Here is an 11229-nt window from a genome sequence, read left to right as displayed (position 1 = left end):
AGAGGGTTTGGGAATCCAGTGGGTACCAGAGATGAGAGAGACAGAAGGAAAGAGATAGCGAGAGAAATAGAAGCGAGAGAGAGGCTGAATGCACATTCGGCTACATCTGAAATCTAACACAGCCATCCTCCTGTGACCCGTGATCGAGACAAGAGAAAGAGGGGAGGAGAGAGAAAGAGTAAGAGATGCATAGGGCAAGCATAGCATCCTACTAGAGAGAATAACGTGAGTCGTACAGACGGACAGAGGAGGACGAGCAGAAGCAGGCAAGACGTGGAGCCCGCTACAACCTCACCTGAATGGTAAGTGTGTCCTTCTAATTAGATTTGGCTTACAGTGCAATCAATATGACAGCTAATGAGGGAAAGAGTGTGTGTGGATGTAGGATGTTTGTGAATCATAGAAAATTTGATGAGAAACAAAACACGCTTAGAGAGAGTATTGAGTCGTCACAATGATACGTATATAAGGACGAGATGGTCAAGTCTCATGTCTAACAATGGGATTCGCTTGTCCTCAGAGAGGAAGAGGCAGGAGAGACGAAGCGATACCATGTGGGACCATTCTAGCCAATGAGAAGGAAGATAGTGTGAAAAACAGGCACAATGCCATATAAAATAGTTTTTCTAAAAGTTGCCGGTATGCCACGTGTGTGTACTTATATTACTACATTCGTAACAACCTAAACATCACAAAACTTCAATTCAAAGCCTCACATAGCAAATAAGCCATTACAGTTTCTGGGGACCAAATTCGACATTCTCTCATTGACCTCCATACAAAAACAACTCGCTTGGTGGGCTAAAAAAAATAAAAAACGCGACCTTCTGGAGGACAGATTGTGGACCGAGTTACCCTTTTCGCTTCACCTCTTCCTCTCTGGTCCTCATCATTCAATTCAAACCTTAATCGCATTTCTAATAGTTTCGCCTGATTATTATTCTGAAAGTTGCTATGCCAACTCCTGTATCTTATGTAAAATGTGTCCTGCTGCTCAATGTCTTAGGCTGCATTTACACAGACAGCATTTACACAGCTCTGATCTTTTGGCAGAATATCCGAATGGGGCTGCCTGTTTAAACACAGCCTTAGAGACACCGGTGTCATCAGGGGCCGCATTTGCTCATTTGTACTTGATCATCTTTGGGTAGCCATGAAAGTGAGCATGTCAAAAGAATGAGAGGGAAAATGATAGAAATGACTTTTAAAAGTTTGGAACTTTCTATGATTCAAAATGGTAAATTACAGTGCCTTGCAAAAGTTTTCCTCCTCCTTGGCATTTTTCCTATTTTGTGGCATTACAACCTGTAATTTAAATGGATTTTTATTTGGATTTCATGTAATGGACATACACAAAATAGTCCAAATTGGTGAAGTGAAATTAAAAAAATAACTAGTTTAAAAAAAAAAATTATAAAAAAAAATGGAAAAGTGGTGCGTGCATATGTATTCACCCCTTTGCTATGTAGCCCCTAAATAAGATCTGGTGCAACCAACTCCCTTCAGAAGTCACATAATTAGTTAAATAAAGTCCACCTGTGTGCAATCTAAGTGTCACATGATCTCAGTATATATACACTTGTTCTGAAAGGCCCCAGAGTCTGCAACACCACTAAGCAAGGGAAACACCATACAAGCGGCACCATGAAAACCAAGGAGCTCTCCAAACAGGTCAGGGACAAAGTTGTGGAGAAGTACAGATCAGGGTTGGGTTATAAAAAAAGATCTGAAACTTTGAACATCCCATGGAGCACCATTAAATCCATTATGCAAAAAGAAAGAATATGGCACCATAACAAACCTGCCAAGAGAGGGCCGCACACCAAAACTCATGGACCAGGCAAGGAGGACATTATTCAGAAAGGCAACAAAGAGACCAAAGATAACCCTGAAGGAGCTGCAAAGCTCCACAGCAGAGATTGGAGTTTCTGTCCATAGGACCACTTTAAGCCATTGCTTAAAGAAAAAGAAAAAAGCCATTGCTTAAAGAAAAAAATAAGCAAACACATTTGTTTGCCAAAAGGCATGTGGAAGATTCCACATACGTATGGAAGAAGGTACTCTAGGCAAATGTAGCTTTTTGGCCATCAAGGAAAACGCTATGTCTGGCGCAAACCCAACACCTCTAATCACCCCGAGAACACCATCCCAACAGTGAAGCATGGTGGTGGCAGCATCATGCTGTGGGGATGTTTTTCATCAACAGGGACTGGGAAACTGGTCAGAATTGAAGGAATGATGGATGGCGCTAAATACGGGGAAATTCTTGAGGGAAACCTGTATTTGGTCTTCCAGAGATTGACACTGGGACAGAGGTTCACCTTCCTGCAGGACAATGACCCTAAGAATACTGCTAAAGCAACACTTGAGTGGTTTAAGGGGAAACATGTAAATGTCTTGGAATGGTCTAGTCAAAGCCCAGACCTCAATCCAATTGAGAATCTGTGATATGACTTAAAGATTGCTGTACACCAACGGAACCCATCCAACTTGAAGGAGCTGAAGCAGTTTGCCTTGAAGAATGGGTAAATGAAATGATACAAACCCCCCAAAAATCTATTTTAATTCCAGGTTGTAAGGCAAAAAAATAGGAAAAATACTTTCGCAAGCCACTGTAATAACATTTCTGGTGAATATGTCACAGTTTACAATACCTGGCAGAGTGAAAGTGTAAAGTAGGTTAAAGTAACTGTCCCAAGAAATCTCATTTTTAAAAGCTCATTCTGTTAACTCATACCCAAATAAAGTTGCTGACTCGTCCTTTACTTGCAGAAAAAACACTGTTTCAAAAAATGCTTGAAATCTGCTTGCAACATGACATCATGTTCTTTGTTTAGAAGCAGTTAGCTAGAATGGTGGCAAACTTAGCTATACCGAACAAAAATATAAATGCAACGTAAAGTGTCGGTGCCATGTTTCATGAGCTGAACAAAAATATGCACTAAAAGCTTATTTCTATCAAATATTGAGCACCAATTTGTTTACATCCCTGTAAGTTAGCATTTCTCCACGTGTAAACACACCAGTCCAGAACCTCCACATCCAGCATCTTCACATGGCTGAGACCCGCCACGTGGACAGCTGATGAAACTGTGGGTTTGCACAATCGAAGAATTTCTGAACAAATTGTCAGAAACTGTCTCAGGGAAGCTTATCTGAGTGCTCGCCAAAATGAAAGAAACACTTGAGTAAACGAGGGATACAAAGTATATTGAAAGCAGCTGCTTCCACACAGGTGTGGTTCCTGAGTTAATTTCGAAATTCAAACAAACCATCATGCTTAGGGTCATGTATAAACATGCCTAGTTGCCCATTATTTTGGATAGCATGGCTAGAAGACGAGATCTCAGTGACTTTTAAAGTGTGGTCTCAAAGGAGCATAGGGGATTTAAAGGGTGTGTGTGTGTGTCTCACTCACCAGATCTCAATCCAATTGAAGACTGAGACAGTGTTTTCCACCACCATCAACAAAACACCAAATTAAATCCCTCCCATAGATTTCCCGACACTTGTAGAATCTATGCCAAGGCGCATTGAAGCTGTTCTGGAAAATCTACTTAATTAATATTGTAATTCATTTTAAAGACCCAGTGCAGTCAAAATTCAGTTTTCCTCTGTTTTGTATCCTATTGCACAACAGCTGATGATACGAACAGTGTAAAAGTCAGATTTTTTTTAACAGTGATATTTCCTGATAGTTGCTCATTGAAAATACAATCTGCACAAGACCTTCTAATCAGCAGGTTTGCATGGGCAAGAGTTTCGTCTTTTCATTGTGAGATTATCATGCGCTAAATAGACCAATAACAAAGAGATTTCCAAATCTCTCTGCCAATAACAGCTAGTTTCACATTTTCCCCTCCCCACCACTCCCAAACAGTCCTAGCAAAATTCTTGATAGAGACATTTTAGGAAAAAATATATTTTTTATTGGAAATCTATTACTCCATTGTTACCCAGAAATTATTTGATATTGATATAAAAACCGCTACTTTAAGGACAACTGCTACTTTTCAGGACAGCTACTTTAATTGGTCAACAGCGGTCATACTGTATGTGCTGAATTTGTGGTATATCATCCATTATTCAGTGATAATGCCAGGATCAAAAATAAACGACAACGATAAAGCCAGATGCTGTTAGTGAAAATGTCACTGCCCAAGTGCCCATGTTCACTCAGGGCTAGATTCTATCAGATCCGCGCTAGCCGACATCCGCGTAGGGGTTGTTTTGGCCATGTCTGAGTTGGAACTAGATTTAGAGCTGTCAAATCCACAAGCGGCTCCTTACGCTAGTTTATCGCGGACAATGCTATTGGATGCAACAAAACCACCGACTTTATAATCCGACAAATCTCATGCAACCTCGTTAGAATTTCATGCAGCTGCGCTACAAGTTCAAACACTTAAATGCGTGATGCTCTATTGTTTAAGACAGATAAGACTGATAGGCTATAAATCCCCCGTCAACTAAACATGAAAAATGCATTAGCCTACACTTTCTATCGCCATTTCAAACTTCTAACGTGGTAGGAATAATAGGGGAGTGTTTTGACACAAGAGCAACCGCTCACCTATTTGTCTGCTCATACCACAGTTACACCTCCAACCCCACCAAAACATCCACTATGCGGATGAATGCCAATGCGGGTTAACGCTCAATCTGATGGAATCGAAGCCAGTCACAGGCAGGGCTCTAAATTAATATTTTTCATTGGTATCACTGGTGCTCCTAATTTAAACAAGTTTGGAGCACTCATAAGAGTTATGAACATCACAAAATATTTAAGTGCCTTTGAACGGGGTATGGTAGTATGTGCCTGTCCAGAACTGCAATTCTGCTCTGGTTTTCCACACTCAACAGTTTCCCATGTGTATCAAGAATGGTCCACCACCCAAGGACATCCAGCCAACATGACACAACTGTGGGAAGCATTGGAGTCAACATGGGCCAGCATCCCTGTGGAATGCTTTCGACACCTCATAGTCCATACTGACGAATTGAGTCTGCTCTGAGGGCAAAAGGGAGTGCAACTCAATATTAGTAATGTTTTGTACACTCAGTGTAGAGCAACACACTTCGGTCAACAGTTGGAATCTGTAACAGAGATGCTGGGAAACGAGAAGCAGGTGCGTTTAATAAAACAAGAAACATGGAACGATACAAAACAAGAGTAGCGTCTGGAAACACAACCAATACTGCCTGGGGAATGGAACTAAGGGAGTGACAGATAATCAGTGAAATGGTGGAGTCCAGGTGTGTCTCATGAGGCGCAGGTGCGTGTAACGATGGTGCCAGGTGTGCGTAATGAAGGTTGTTAGAGCCAATGATTAGTAAACTGTCAAAGGGGGAGCAGAAGTAGACGTGACAGTAACCCCCCCCCCCCCCCCCCACACACGGCCAGGGGGGCGCCCTCGAGGGCAAGGAGCGGGCCGCGAAGGTGGAAATCACGGATGATGTTGGCATCCAGAATGTCCTCCACCGGAACCCAACACCGCTCCTCTGGACTGTGCCCCTCCCAGTCCACCAGGTACTGGAGCCGACCCCCACAACGTCGGGAGTCCTGTAGGGATTTGATGGCATAGGCGGGACCTCCCTCGATGTCCACGGGGTGCGGAGGGGTGTCGTGGGGACAGCCTCAGAGACATGAAACGAAGGTTAGATACAGTAGTCACTATTGAGCTGTAATCTATACATCACCTTGTTGACCCTCCGGAGAACCTTGAACTGCCCCACAAACAGGGGGCTCAGCTTCTTGCAGGGCAGGCGGAGTGGGAGGTTCCTGGTAGAGGACCAGACGTGGTCACCAGGATGGAACACGGGAGCCTCCCTGCGGTGGGCATCGCTCCACACTTCTGCGTATCTTAACCACTCATCCACCGCAGGAGCTTTGGTCGGGCTCGGGGTCCATGGAGCCAAGGCCGGCTGATAACCCAGAACAGACTGGAAGGGAGTCAGCCCGTTGGAGGAGTGACGTGACGAATTCTGGGCATACTCCGCCCAGGGAAGGAATCGGGCCCACTCCCAATGCTGGTCCTGGCACTGGCTCCTCAGGAACCTTCCCAGCTCCTGGTTCATCCTCTCCACCTGCCCGTTAGACTGAGGCCTATCCCTGGAAGAGAGGCTGACGGTGACCCCAATCATCTCCATGAAGGTTCTCCATACACGTGATGTGAATTGGGGGCCACGGTCAGAGACGATGTCCTCCGAAAGGCCTTAATGCCCGGAAGACCTGCTGGAACAGTGCCTCGGTGACCTGGAGAGCAGTAGGGAGACCAGAGAGAGGGATACAACTACAGGATTTGGAGAATCTAGCAACAACCACCAAAATGGTGGTTAAACCGTCAGAGGGGAGATCAGTGACAAAATCAATGGATATATGAGACCAGGGACGCTGAGGCACGGGAAGGAGTTTCCCTGCTGGAGCGTGCCGGGGGGGGATTTAGTTTGTCACACATAGAACAGGAGTTGATGTAGCGAATAACGTCCTGGGCCAAGGTGGGCCACCAATACTTTTCAGAGAGAGCTTGAATAGTACGGGTGATCCCTGCATGACCAGCAACAACAGCTGTGTGCACCCAGGTCAGCAGCCGATCCCTTGTCCCTGTGGGAACGTAGATGCGGTCAGGAGGTCAGGTAGTGGGTGCGTGTTCCCTCTCCAGAGCCTGGTGAATGTCGACATCCACGTAGGGGCTACGAATGGAGAGGGGATGGGAAAGCATGTCCTCTGGCATTCAGTTGCCCAGGCTGTGATTCTCATCCTCGACTTTGAGATGGTGGAATTATGGCGTCAGAGCCATGGGAGGCCAAGGATGATCTTGTGAGCTGGTGCACTAATGATGAAGGGAATGTTTTCATGATTAATAACCTGTTGAGGACAGACGTTCCGCTAGCGGAACCCCGTTCCGCCAGCGGAACCCCTAGCCAACAGCCAATGGCATCGCACGGCACGAAATACAAAACCAACTAAAATACTACAATTACATTTTCTCAAACAATCAACTATTTTACACCATTATAAAGATTAAACTCTCGTTAATCTAACCACATTGTCCGATTTCAAAAAGGCTTTACAGCAAAAACAAAACATTAGATTATGTTAGGAGAGTACATTGACACAAATAATCACACAGCCATTTTCCAAGCAAGCATATATGTCACATAAACCCAAACCACAGCTAAATGCAGCACTAACCTTTGATGATCTTCATCAGATGACACTCCTAGGACATTATGTTAAACAATACATGCATGTTTTGTTCAATCAAGTTCATATTTATATCAAAAAACTGTTTTTTACATTAGCATGTGATGTTCAGAACTAGCATACCCACCGAAAACTTCCGGTGAATTTACTAAATCACTCATGACAAACGTTGACAAAATACATAACAATTATTTTAAGAATTATAGATACAGTACTCCTTTATGCAATCGCTATGTCCGATTTTAAAATAGCTTTTCGGTGAAAGCACATTTTGCAATATTCTGAGTACATAGCTCGGCCATCACGGCTAGCTATTTTGACATCCGCCAACTTCGGGGTCAACTAAACTCAGAATTACTGTTAGAAAAATTGGATTACCTTTGCTGTTCTTCGTCAGAATGCACTCCCAGGACTTCTACTTCAACAACAAATGTTGTTTTGGTTCCAAATAATCCATAGTTATATCCAAATACCTCTGTTTTGTTTGTGCGTTCAGGTCACTATCCGAAGGGTAACGCGCGAGCACATTTAATGACAAAAAAATGCTAAATATTCCATTACCGTACTTAGAAGCATGTCAAACGCTGTTTAAAATCAATTTGTATGCTATTTTTCTCGTAAAATAGCGATAATATTCCAACCGGGCAACGTTGTATTCATTCAAAGAGAGAAAGAAAAAAATGGCGAGTTCTCGTGACTGCGCATCTCCAGTCTCACTGTCCCCAGGCTGACCACTTACAAACTCTGCTCCTATACTTTGCCCAGAGACAGCAGACACCCCATTCCACTTTCTGGCGGCTTTAGAGAGCCAATGGAAGCCTTAGAAAGTGTCACGTTACAGCACAGATGCTGTAATGTCGATAGAAATGCAACAGAAGGACAACAAATTGTCAGACAGGGCACTTCCTGCATGGAATCTTCTCAGGTTTTGGCCTGCCGTATGAGTTCTGTTATCCTCTTATAGACTCACAGACACCATTCAAACAGTTTTAGAAACTTTAGAGTGTTTTCTATCCAAATCTACTAATTATATGCATATTCTAGTTTCTGGGCAGGAGTAGTAACCAGATTAAATCGGGTATGTTTTTTATCCGGCCGTGAAAATACTGCCCCCTATCCCAAAGAAGTTAATGGACTCCTCGGTGAGGGTGAGTGGTGTGGTGGTGTGTGATGGTGCTGGATCCTAGTGGCCAATTATCAAGGGCTGAAACCGGAAACGGAGAGGGGTTATGAGGTGATGTTCAGAGAGGCGGCAAGGGTCTGGTCATCCTGCCGTAGTTGGAATAAGTGCTCACCCCCTCTCTGCCCTCCGGTGGATGATCGAAGATACCTCTGAACAGAGCCATGAACCCCTCCTCTTTCCCAGATGGCCGTAGCCCACGCCAATGCCCGCCCAGCCAGCAGAGAAATAACCGTGGCAACCTTGGGAGCTCCCACCACCGAGAGGTCCATCTGGTGCGTAAAATAGAGGGAGAACTGGAGTAGGAAGCCACAGCATTTAGATGGGGTTCCGTCATTTGTCCGGGAGGTACAAACGGGCATTGCTAACCTGGGCGGACTGCTGAATGGACTGGTGTCCTGGCTTGCTGGGTTGACTGGTGGTAGAGTATCCTAGCTAGTTGAAGGTAACACCTCTCGGGTATGTTCGAGACGTTGAAGAATGCAAAGGACCTCCTCCATAGCCGTCCCAGTTGTGCCAGCTGGTTGTGGTGCTGACGAAGTAGATATCCCTGTCCGTCGACCATCTAGGAGATGTTCTGATTCCCTGCTGCTTCCATTTGTTGAGGCAGTATTCTGTGACAGAGACGCTCGGAGTCGAGAAGCAGGTAGTGAGTTTAATAATACATGGAACAATACAAACCAAGAGTAGCATCTGGACATGGAACACATAACCAATACTACCTGGGGAATGGAACTAAGGGAGTGACAGATATAGGGGAGGTAATCAGTGAAATGGTGAAGTCCAGGTGTGTCTCATGATGAGGCGTAGGTGCACGTAACGATGGTGCTAGGTGTGCGTAATTAACGTTGTCAGAGCCAGTGATTAGTAAACCAGCAACGTCGAAGCCAGAGAGGGGGAGTGGGGGTAGACGTGACAGAATCCTAAAAATAGAATGATCATTGGCATGCTTATTGGCCATATTGGCATGTTATTTGTTATTTGTTATTTGGCATGGCAACAAATGAAAAAGCCAGGTAGCAGTAATGACAGGGTAGGAACCAAAGTGTTGGTCAATGGTTCCCAGGGGACCCTAATCACATTTGAATAGGTGTGACATTTAAACAAAGATTTTAAAATAGCTATTTGATTCAGAACATGCCATTGCACAAACAATGCTGATCTACACCACCACTGGTAGCAACCTGTATTAGATGTAAGGTTTGCTTTGTCCTAGATAATGCATTTAGCTAAATGGCATTTAGCTAGCCAGCCATAATAGTGATTAGCATTATGTTTGGCTCATGTCACATTTTGCAGAGAGAAATATACAGAAACTAATAGTAGCCTATAATAGAGAAAACATCTGGATTTATGCTCGCAAGCAAAGTGGAAAGCAACATCATTCTTGTTTTGTAAGAATCTGTTGTGCATGAATTGACAGCATGCTGAGAGAATAAACAGCATGGAGGAACTGTGTGTGGTTGTCACTAGTTATCACAGCCACAAAGTCTTAAACCGTGCCTATTTCTACAATTTCTCATCTTAAAATGTAATTTTGAACCTAAAATGAACCCTAACCTTAACCACAATGCTAACCTAATGCCCAACCCTAACCTTAAATTAACACCAAAAAGTGAATTTTTGTTTTCATGATTTTTTTACGATACAGCCAATTTTGACTTTTGGCTGTGTTAACTAGTGATAACCTGAGAAGAGAGGAGTATGCAATTGGGTAACAATTTTTTAATTAACAATTATTATATAATCTCCCCGGAGCATCAGTGTACTCTCATCCACCCTGCATCCAAACCCACAGATCAACAATCTGCCTGGGAGGCTGCAGACAAACTCCCATTGCAATCTCCCCATGTTGTCTGTAATTAGTCTGATCCACATGCAGACACACACAGCAGCGTTAGGGGAAATAGAAATACACAACAAGGTTATTTCAAAGCAGCGGGAGTGAAAATGCTACAAACACACACATGCGTGAATACACATGCACGTACGCAATCACAAATTCATAAACACACACACTACCAGTGGGAAGGGGTTCAGTAGGACTTCTTCTTCAATAAATAAATCACCAGAAACAGTGAAGAATCAAAGAGATACAGACAGAGCAACTGTTTCTAACGCTCTACGCTGCAGCCTAGCAGCATCTGTATCTGCTATATGGCGGCCATAGAAAAATAATTACCAGTCCAAGCATTATGGCATAATTGGCTTGAATGGGAATGTCCCTTCTAGTAATTATATTTCTGTCATGGCAGCCACTTAGATGCTAATATGATATTGTCACACACAACGCAATTAGCGTTTAATTGATGCCTTCTAGCACTTTACACAATGTATCAAATGTCTAATGCATGCGTGGTAATTGCTATTATGTGGCAAATCATGAAGGGAATACTTTTAGATTGCTATTAACTAAGAGGGTAATTATCTTGGGGTGGATAAACAAAAGTGGGATCAAACAGCTGGGTTGTGTTAACAGGCATCAAGTTGAGAAGAAAAAATCTGAAAATAGGGAGGGACAACATGGACTTGACTAATAAGAAATGGTCATTTTTATTTTCCATTTCAAAACACTTCAATATGGTGTACTACTGAACATGGCCTTGATGTCTTCGATTAGAACATCTCTTTATAAGGACATGTTTGTCATGCAGCCCTACGCATCATATCATGACGGTGACTGATGTTGTTTGTACCCGGGGGATGTTTGTTCCTGGATTTTCCGTGTGTGTGCCTAGGTGTGCCTCCTGGGTATTCTCGTCACTGATCAACTCATTCAGCATTCAGACAGTAGAACAACCCAATTACATCCTAGCCTCAATATAACCAAGGTCACTACTCA

This window comes from Salmo trutta, chromosome 25 (genome assembly GCF_901001165.1).
Source record: "Salmo trutta chromosome 25, fSalTru1.1, whole genome shotgun sequence".
NCBI classification, from domain to species: Eukaryota; Metazoa; Chordata; class Actinopteri; order Salmoniformes; family Salmonidae; genus Salmo; species Salmo trutta.
The sequence above is the reverse complement of the archived record's forward strand: the minus strand, read 5'-3'. Positions refer to the sequence as shown.